Genomic DNA, 11,498 nt, shown 5'->3' with positions numbered 1-11,498 from the left:
CAGAATACTCCATCCCCTCTGCCTCGAAGTACAACTGGATACTACAGCTGAGATCATGTATGAGAAGCCTGGAGTGCGACGATCTGTGGTCTCATCTCTCTCCAGAGTTTTTTTTTTATATTCCGGCCCTTTCTGCCCTCTGATTGGCTAATCGGCCCTATCCAACCCTATGCATGCGGCTGTGAATTCTACACTGCACCGCATTCGCACTCCTATAGAACATAGGAGTAGCATGGGAAACCACAGAAAACCCATGCCGGTACAGGCGGTCACTATATTAGCGACCTCCCGCTCGCCGGAGCCTCCGGTTGAAAAACTCGGTTCCACGGGGAATCGAACTCACAACCTTTTGCACGCTAGGCTCGCACCTAGCCGCTTCGGCCACCGACGTCGGTTCTCTCCAGAGTATTGGGAATCCAGAATGCAGGAGATTCTTCAACTCGCAAAGTGGCAGTGTATTCAGGAGGACTTGACTCAATAGTACTTCTCATCATCAATCCAATTTGAAATCCAGAGATTTCCTGCCGATAACTTTGGTTCCTTCTACCCAGAGCGCTGTACATTGGAGTTCACCAGGATGAAGGCGCAAGTGAGGACTGGGACCTCACATTCAAGAAGACTGACTATCAACGGTATCCTTTATCAATATGATCCTAACCAACTCTGTTCTCTCTGTCTCCAACATCACCAAGAAGATCTCCTACACATCCTTTTCTCCTACCCCCTCTATACCCCTTTGAGGCTCCACTACCTCCCCAATTACCTGAACAATCCCAATTGCCTGACGCTCTCCGCTATTGCTGCTTTCCTTAACAGTGATAATTACAATGATTTGAAAATTTTATACTGCTTCGTAAGGAAATGCTTCCAGTTACGTGCGTCAATGATGAATGACTAGAGTGGCCTCTTCCCGCACAGTTTGCCGGCCTAATATCTTCAGAATTTAGAGCATTTTGAGCGTTTTATTAACAACTTATTGCTTTAGTTTATATACTTCTTTACTTGTTCGCTCATACTGATCAGTTTATTAGATATTGTTAGTTTTTTTACCTCATTCCAATGCCAGTTTTTCTGCTGTTATTATTTTGATTTATTATTGTTCACACATCTTTGAGACTATGTAACCAAGTTTGTATCAAAAACCCCCCTGTATAATGGTACCATGTACCAAAACAGTATGAAATATATATTAAGTCTTTCATCTAAATAATTAACAGAATGCGGGTGTAAATTCATAAAATCAAACAGATATCACATGAGCTGCACAAAGACACCTAGATTATATTGAAATAAAAAATGAATGGAATTTTTTCGTTCTTCCGAGAGAATTGTGATGCAAAATCTTCATCACCCATAAATATCTCGCAAAGCAACCGTCTATATAATTGATAAGTACAAATGATTTCCTCAAAAAAAAACCACCAAACCCTGAAATTTCTTTAAAAACTCCATTATATACGCGCTGTTCTATTCTTACGGAAAATGCGACAGGAAATAACCGAGACGTAGTGATATGTGCGTCGAGTATGCAAATGGATAGAAAGGCGTGGTGAGTGAGTGAGACAGAGTGAAAGTGAGACTGAGGGCCAATGCCAATTTCCGAGGTGACACTTGGCACTGTCTCTAACACTCCGACTCTTAGACTCTATCTCTTTCATGTACCTCATCAAGAGGTTTACCAAACCCACGGGGGTCAAGAGTAGAAACCCCAATAAACTGACAGAGAGGGTGTAACTGTCTCAAGAGCTGGGCTCAAATAGATTTTACATCTCATCTGAAATACTCAAGAGCCGAAGAATTATCGACAAAGTGAGAAGTGAGATCGACACACACGGTTAGCAAAAACATGCACGGGGCCAACGTGCGCTCTCACATACCCCGCAGGAGAATCCCACTCCTCGTCCCGGCTATCTCTGAGTCATGAGTCTCTCTCGCGTCAACGCGCCCAAAACTCGTTGAAGGTTATTCGTGGATCTCTGCTGAGCCGTTTGGACCCCCACGAACAACACTCGCTCATTCTATATTCTCTTTATCTTCTCGGGAGACTAAGAATAAACGTCAATTCTGTCTCATTTACGCTTATGATGAACTTGACCCCTCAATCACCAAAAAATTGTTAAAACTATTTTAATTAATCAATTCTGGAGAAAATAGTATCTCAAATTAAGACATTTTTGTTCTCTTTTCCAAGACGTTTGTGGCCCCAAATTCAAGTCATTTTTACGGTTTAAAATTAAAACATTGAGACATGCATTCTAGAGATTCTATACGGAGAGGAATTCTTTAGAAAAATTCCAGTGCTGTTGATTACAATTTCCGGTGAAATTTGTTCGGATTTTTTGGGAAATTTCGTATAAATACGAAAAAAAGTAGCGTGCTGCCCAATAGAATTTCCAATGCCAGCGCTGGGACAGACTGCGAGCACTGGCCTACCACACGAGTAAAAAAACCCCATCGCAACAGCCGAGAACAAGATCTTTTGGTAATGATTTTCAAATTTATGAGTTTGGAAAGTATGCTGTACCAATTCCCAAACACGGAATCGTGAGGAACAATACAGAAAAGTATTTTTCTAGAGTCATATGTGGAGTTTCTCCGCCGTTCTGATCCTTCTCAATCTTCGAAGTTATTTGATATCCCCCCTTTCTCTCTTTCCTATCTTCTCTCCCCGCTCAATGCCCAGAACCTTAATTCTTTTCAGTAAAATATAAGAATAGTTTTTTTTTTTATACCGTAAAAATCTCTTGAATTTGGTGACTTAAATTTGCAGACATTAGGAAAGTGCTCCCTTTATTAAATGTCTTGTTTTTCGAACAAAAAAACGTCATTCTTCACGATATTCAAAATTCTAGACATCACGAAACCAGTTGATAAAGTAAATTTTTGTATCTGAAGTTTTAGTTTTTGCAATGTAATCTAATAATCTTCGAACTATATGAAATAGAAATTCCCCCTTCTTTCCCTCCACGAAAATAATTAATTACGCTCGCAATTAGCACTTTGTTCCCACAACATCCACAAATTTATACAAATTTACTCCTCCATTAACCTGTTCCACATTTCTACAGCTTCTTCAACTTCCTCTTGAGACTCCAGAAAATGATGCAAACTAAATCGTTGACCATATCCCAACGAGCTGCACATTTTGACTTCATACATTGGCAAAATTCCTTCATCAGTGCACTCTGCTGCAATAAACCTAGTTATTTTCACAGTGCGCCTAAGACGCTGAATGAAATCAAGGAGCTTCGTTAAACGCTACTTTCGTCGCTCCAGAACGCCAACATGTTTAACATCAAATACACACCGGTTAGAGTGCATGAACTAACTTTTCGTGGCATAAAGCTACTGACGTCAATTGGCAGTATTCTCGAAAGTTTACCGAGGCGTGGATTAATCAACAGTATGTATTAAGGGGAAAAGCAGAACCTCTGTGTCTATACAGGGTGTCCTATATGAAACAAAGCAGCCAAATATTTCCTAAAGTGGGCAAGTAACAAAAAAATGTTTGAAACACAAGTTGTAGGATTCTGAGGGGGACATTCGATGCATGCGTTATTTTGAACTTTCAGCTTGTAAGCTGCAAGCACAAAGTACTTTTTTTTAATGGCAACCGCATTTTTCACCCCACTGAAACTTGTTCTTCTTGTTGAGTTGTTTTCAGATATATCATCATTCATGTGAGTTCCTTTAATTTTACTCAAAAAATGCCACAAAACGAGTCCTGTTATCAAATTGAATATCGAGAGACCGACTGAGCAAAACATCAGGCCGAGCGCACCGCGTATCTATACACGACAGAACTTCCCCCTCCACTACCTCTAAATGATTTACATTCGGTATAATGAAAACGGGACGACCAATCGGAACAGTGTTGTTAGTTACATTATATAAATCGCTTATGAGGTTTTCAACCGTGCAACTATGGTATTTTTTGGATTAACAGTAAAAAAGGTACGCGCATAGCAACGGATTGATCTTCACATTCTCGCGATTCACATTATAAAGTCCGAGAATCAAGTTGTAACGTTGGCAGCGCCGGTCCAACTGAGCCTCGTATCCAACGTTGAAGTGTTGCCACCACACGGAGAAAAATAAATCGGTAAAAGTCTTGCAATCCCAAGGAGTTTCCCGAAGATCCCCATTTTTCATGCACGAAGAACAATGAAGCTTTTTGGAATCTTCGGGAAATTCGTTGCGATCGCAAGACTTTTACCGATTTATTTTTTTCCGTGCAGTGCATTCGAATGTGGGTTGTGATGTTGTTATGGAGAACCACGGGAAATATTCTTCTTCACGTTAAATCACTCATTAGAATGAAATGGAAAATCGACTCGGTGTTCTATTTTGTTTTCTCTTGTCAAAAATTCGCAGTTCATCCCGCCATATCTATATTCATATGCGGACCTCGGACATAAAGCTAGTTTATGCACTGTTTGTGAGGTTATCGGTTTATGTTTGGAATATATGACGAAAGTGAGATATATCGAAAATATTGTGTGATCAAGTATTAAATATCTGTGAATAGTTAATTTCGAAAAGAAAATATTTAAATTTCAAATTTCATTGGTTTTTCGTTGCAAGGGTCAACTTGCCAACGCGGCCATCGCCCGAGGGCCTTCAGCCAGCGAATGTTGAATGTGGAGTGGATTTTTCAGTTGAAAATTCCGTGGAATATTCGGTTTGAAAATTGTGTTGAATTTTCAGTTGAATATTATTCGGAAAATTGTGATGAAAAATTGGTGTGGAATTTTGGCCCGGCCGGGGCTCGAACCTGGGAGCTTAAGGTTGTGAATCTCATGCTGCTACCAAGTGCGCCACACAGCCGGGCTGAAAATATTTATTTTTCTCCGAGTGTAGCAGAAAATGTTTTCATTCCGTGGAAAAAAAATTTCTCTAAATTAAGTGACAGTGAAATGCGAAGAATTTTGTGATTATTTAGGAAAAATTAGTAGGAGACTGTTTATTTCCCTTTATTTCCCTTCAATTGTTGATTCAAAAAATGTTCTATCTTATGAAAAATGAATGAGTTGAATTGAATTGAAAAGAACAAATTTCACCGGATATAAAAACAGTCCTTGCTTATTTTGAAAAAAAAAATAATGAAATCTGCCTAAAAACAAAAAAACAAATGTTCTTGTAAAAAAACAGGGCCAAGAAAAAGTTTTGTTTGATTCCTACTGGGAAGTCGAAATTTTTGAAAAATACATAGAAATAAAAATGTAAGCCAAGTCAGGAATTTTGAATAAATGGTGATAGTGTACAATCAGGTTTCTATAAGAAAAATAGTTCTCAATGGAATAAGTATTCTAAAAAAATTTTCCATGAAATAAAAAATCAGTAGGAGCAGAACCAACGTTCTTGGCGCGAAGTTTTTCAACTCACTGTCTGTATCAATCGAATCCTCCATCCTTTGATCCGCGCCAAGGACGTTGGTCCTGCTCCTACTGATTTGTTATTTCATGGGGATTCACACATCCTTGACGCGCCTTGGTATAGATAATTGTTCCGCTGATCCGTTTACCGACCGAAGTTATCGAATGTAAACAATAAATAAACAAAAAGTTTGCTACTATCTCGAGGATCCTTTTATTCTAATCAGTTTCAATTCAAGCAAAATCGAGTTAGTATCACTTGTCATTTCATTAAACACACCACCATGTATTCAGCGAGTGAAATTGTCGATATTTTACTCGTTTTAGGAGAGTGCGGTACCCCAATCGCCGACATTATCCTACAAATGTAGTATTCTTCAATTTGACAACAGAACTCGTTTTTGTGGCATTTTTCGAGTAAAATTAAAGGAAATCACATGATATTCCAGATATCTGAAAAGAACTTAACCAGAAGAACAAGTTTCATTGGGGTGAAAAATGCGGTTGACATTAAAAAAAAGTATTTTGTGTTTGCAGCTTGCAAGCATGATCCTGAAAACTCAAAATAATTCACACATCGAATGTCCCCTTGGAACCCTACAACTTGTGTTTCGAACATTTTTTTGTTATTTGCCCATCTTAGGAGATATTTGACTGCTTTTTTCAGAGGAGATACCCTGTATGATCTTTTATAATTGTATTTTCTCCTGCAATTATTATTTTTTGACACTACTGTTACGTTCACCTTGTGCCGAAAAGTGCCTTTTCCTTTACTCGTAAACGAAAAGTAAATGGAAAAAGGCACAGTTCGTCTACTCACAGAACGTAACATCACTGTCAAAAAATATTGTTCGATACATGTGAGACGGAAATTTTCAGCTCGTGTGATTGACAGCCCTTGACTTCGCCCGGGCCGCCAACTTCACACTCGTGAAAATTCCGTCTCACTCGTATCGAAATATACAATTTTATTTATGAAACTACTTCATTGACTCAACAACGCCCCGACTAGAAAATTATGAACAGGTCTCATCAGGTCCAGATAAGGTTACCTACACGGAGAAAAGTGAATGGTAGGGGTTACTTTTATATGGTAGACTTTATCATAAATTATGGTAAAAGGGTTTCTAAGTCAATCTCAATAGTAATTTTTACCATGTTCAACAGTAAAGCGTACTATGTTGTAGAGTAATCAATACCATTCGAACATGGTAGGCATTACTATACAATACAGCAACGACAACCATTATTATAGGAGAGATTACCACGTGGATGGTAATCAGTACTATTTATACATGGTAATCTCTCCTTTTCTCGATATCGTAGAAAATACTAAAAATAGCCATCAAGGCACAATTAAAATTGAATTATCGGTTACTCATCAACAAGTCTTTACCACCACCTTTTCTCCCTGGTCCAGCTCTTAACAAGAGATTAGAATTAGATCCAAATTATCGTCATTTTCTGCCAGTTCTCCCGTCCAATCAATCTGGAGATATTACAATAGTAAGCTCCCTCAATTATTTGGGACATGATATCAGGGAAAACGTAATATTGATGATGCCGACCGAGGCTGGTCCTCTATTACATTTGATCAATATCGTACCCCTAGAGCCAAATATTCAAGTTATTCTTGTTACTCAACAATTACAAGAATACTCCTTTGAAAGACATTTCCAATCCTATGAAATTGATATAAATGATAAGAGGTGGTCGACATTGACATTTCGACAAATGAAATTTTGTATCTTATCATATATAGCTACCCCCGGGAATGGAAAGCAATACGTTCCGAAATGTTGAGTCTAAATTCTAACGCAAAGTTGTTGAGTTTAATTACTCACATTTGAATTTTTTAATAATTTTTATAGCACCGTAATGCCAAAATTTCTTCCAATGATTAGGTAAAATTTGGGGCAAAAAATCCCACTATTCTGTAGATATGTATATTCTGATATTAAAATAGTGATGTAAATATGTTATTTTTAAATATGATCCTTACGATATTCTATATGATTAATCTAAGTATATTGATGATTATTGATAGGACAGAATCCCACATTATAAGAAAATACTCTGTAATTATTACAACAGCGTCCAAACCGAATACGTTAAATATAAATATATATCACCGACGACGGTGGCTGTGTGGTTGGAGTATGGGATTGGCATGCGGGAGACCCGGGTTCGATTCCCGGCTGGGGGGGCCAAAATTTGTGACACTCTAAATCTCACGGTTTCATTGCCGAGCGGGAGTCTCGCAAGAGACGACTGTACCTGGGCAGGTTTTTCCCTCAAATGAGGTTTTCCCTTGTCCTTCGGCGAATGCGGTACAGGGGGTTGGGGGGTGGGAAGGGAACAAATCGTAAAGACCCGAAAGGGTATACGAGAAGAAAAAAATTTATAAATATATATCCCACTTGAAATTTCTATCTCATTATACTCATCATTATTATGATATAGTTTAGTGATCATTATCTTTTATATTCGCGACATTTTATGACTTTTTCACGTTTTACCATATAATATAGGTCATGTTACCATAGTGCATGGTAATCCTCCTATAAACTATGGTAAACTTTACCAAACGACTGTGGGTCCCTTTACCATAATTAATAATACACTCTACCCTGTAACATGGTAGAGGGTACTATTCAATATAGTAATTTCTCCTATGTTCATAGGCTTCATTCCCATCGAGAGATTTACCATGGCCCATAGTATGTAATACCATACCCCATAGGAATCATTACCATACCACAGTAATGCTTCCTAAATTTTAGGAATACACACAAGTCGTAAATTTGACATGGGACTCTTTACCATGGCTCTTCTCTCCGTGTAACGAAAAAAGGCGCAGTGTAGCCCTTATTGAAAGCACCATTACTGATAAAAAATATAGTTCGGACACATGTGCGACAGGATTTGTCAGTTCGTTCCAGCCGAACAATTTGGTCTTAGGTCAACTCAGTGACCTGTTTGATTTTTGGAATGGTTTTGAAGTCAGTTTTTGACCTCGATATGCAACTTTTAGGACAAAAACCCACTTGGTTTGGAAGCTTTTCTCCTATTTTAGTCGATATTTGGTCTTCTTCTGGTTCATTTAGCCGATGTTTGACCTAGAGTGAAAAAAACTTAAAAACATTTAATTTATAAACGAACAAATTATTCATCCGTAAATGATAAACAAAGGAAATCTAGTCGTGTATTTAAGTATGAAAACTTGATTTTTTTAGGATAATAGTGTGCTGATACAAAGTGGAGTTTTCATTTTATTGACAAATTTTTATCGGCACAGATTTTTCAAGGTATAAGTATTGCGAATTTTTTCAAAAGTCGAAATATTAAAAAGTTTCTTGTTATACGGAAATCTAGCGGGAAAAAAATGATGAAAAAAAGTGCATTTTTCCTTATTTTAGGAAAATTCCCCTGGAAATTAAAGAGAAAAATTCTAATTTCTAGTAATTCTCACTCAAATCTAGTATAATTATACACAAATTAAGATAGAAGTTGTTCTGAAATTTAGAACCTTTCGGTTATTAAAATAAGAAACTTGAGTTTCTTGCATTTGGAATAAGTGGATTTTTGGGACTGCCTTTGAGAGGTTTCTTTCCAGAAACGAAGTATACTGAAAAAAAATATATAACTTTGCCAACTAAATGAAATTGAGGCAAGAATTTAGACGGAGATCATATTCTGAAAAGTGAACTCCCAGCATTTGCTTGTCGCAACCAAATTTGCTCGACACTTGGACGCGGAACTGATTGCTATTATTTTAAATTATTGCGTGCTGATTGTCAGGGTAGTGACGGAGGGGGAGAGTCCAACCCTAAGTATGTCTGACCCTCATTTTTGGACCCTTACAGATACATTTCTTGACCCTTATATATATAATATATAATAATATAATAGAGATATATAATACATAAGATACCCTTAAATAAGATATCTTGACCCTTATAGTTGGACCCTTATATTTGATCCTTATATTTTGACTTTTATATTTTAATCCCGATCGATAGATCCTTGAGTTGTATAAAAAAAAAATTTTTTCTCTCGTATACCTTTCGGGTTTTTACAATTCGTTCCCTTCCCACCTCCCAACCCCCTGTACCGCATTTGCCAAAGGACAAGTGAAAACCTCATTTGAGGGAAAAACCTACCCAGGTACATGCAGTCCCGCTCGTCAAATGAAACCGTGAGATTTAGAGTGTTACAAATTGTGGCCCCCCCAGCTGGGAATCGAACCCGGGTCTCCCGCATGCCAAGCCCACACTCTAACCACACTGTCACCGCCGTCGGTTTGTGTTTTATATTTTGACTGCTGAATTTTAACCCTTGTATTTAAAACCTCATATTCCTTATACTTTAAACCTAACGTTATACTCTGACCGTTTCTGACCCTTGTTTTTAGACCTTTACTACTTTGATCCTTACCAGGGATATCCATATTCATAAATCATAATTGCCGTTAAAGTTTAAAGCTGCCATTTAGTTAACATCACTTCAATTTTTAATTATTTTAGTAATCATCAATTTAAATGTTCAAATTCTGAACTTTTAATTAATCAATAATTTAGGTAGGAAGATTGCCGATTATTTGGTCAATTGGTAATCCCTTTTAATAAATTATAATTATTTACTTAACGGAAAAATCACAGTCCGATATTATCAAATATTTAATTTATCCTTAATCGTAAATTTCAATTATTAATATCATGTTATTTTTATATTTTGATGAGAATTTTTAAACCTTTATCAATGTAAGTCGCTTTCAATATTGATGAAATTTAATATTGATGGCCATCCCTGATCCTTACATACTTTGCTGAGAGTGGGTGTGACCCATTATGCGGCGACCTAATAACTTCCCGACTGATGCCCTTTTTCTGTTTATTCGAACGTTGGGAGTGTGTTTACATTTATCCCTGCAATTATTTTAGAAAAAATCTGCGATTTTAGAAAAATCAGAGCCGAGATCAGAAATGACGGTCAAAATAGTTGTCCGAAATAAGGGTTAGAAATAAGCCTCAGACCTCGCGGTGAAAATGTGAGCGTCAAAGTAGAACGGTCAGAATTTAAGAGTCGAAATGTAAGCTTTACAAGGTAGGGGGTCAGAACATAAATGTCTGAATATAATGGTCATACTCTAAGGAGGTTAGGCGGTGTTTGAGGTCAATTTGAGAGTGAATTTCTGTGGTTCCCGGTAGCTTAGTCGGTAAGAGTGCCCGGCGCGTATCTGGAAGACCCGGGTTCGATTCCCGGCTGGGTGAAGCGGAAATTTTTTCTCTCTAAATTCTAATTCTCTTAGAATTCTTTAATGCCTAAAGGAGGTTAGGCGGTGTATGAGGTGAATTTGAGAGTGAATTTCTGTGGTTCCCGGTAGCTTAGTCGGTAAGAGTGCCCGGCGCGTATCTGGGAGACCCGGGTTCGATTCCCGGCTGGGTGAAGCGGAAATTTTTTCTCTCTAAATTCTAATTCTCTTAGAATTCTTTAATGCCTAAAGGAGGTTAGGCGGTGTTTGAGGTGAATTTGAGAGTGAATTTCTGTGGTTCCCGGTAGCTTAGTCGGTAAGAGTGCCCGGCGCGTATCTGGAAGACCCGGGTTCGATTCCCGGCTGGGTGAAGCGGAAATTTTTTCTTTCTAAATTCGAATTCTCTTAGAATGTTTTTTGACCCTTACATTCTATTCCCTACAAGATGTAAGGATCAAAACATAAAGGTTACAATTTGAGGGTCTTAACATAAGGATCAGAATTGAGGTTCAGAGGTAAGGGTGAAAAATAATCTTCAGAAATAACGGTTAGAATTAAGGGTCAAAATGAGTCAGAAAAACTAGGGTCCAAAATAAGTGATTCAGGGCGTTTACCATTCGTCCATTGGAATTTGTTTTATGAAATGCGTGCGTACATTAATGGTTTATGGAATTAGTGACTCAATAAGCCATTAATTCATTAATTGAGCAAATTTACATATCGATAAATTAATAAATGAATCAATTTATTATAATTAGTAATGTTTCTGATCAGACTCTAAAATGGTCTTAAATTTCGATCTTCATGCCGGCACCGATCTTACATTGGCAATGGATCTAATACCTTACGGAACTTAGACCAACCTAAAG

The sequence above is a fragment of the Diachasma alloeum genome, unplaced genomic scaffold (genome assembly GCF_001412515.2).
Source record: "Diachasma alloeum isolate Michigan unplaced genomic scaffold, Dall2.0 Dall_scaffold_00182, whole genome shotgun sequence".
NCBI classification, from domain to species: domain Eukaryota; kingdom Metazoa; phylum Arthropoda; class Insecta; order Hymenoptera; family Braconidae; genus Diachasma; species Diachasma alloeum.
This window is presented reverse-complemented; position numbering follows the sequence as displayed.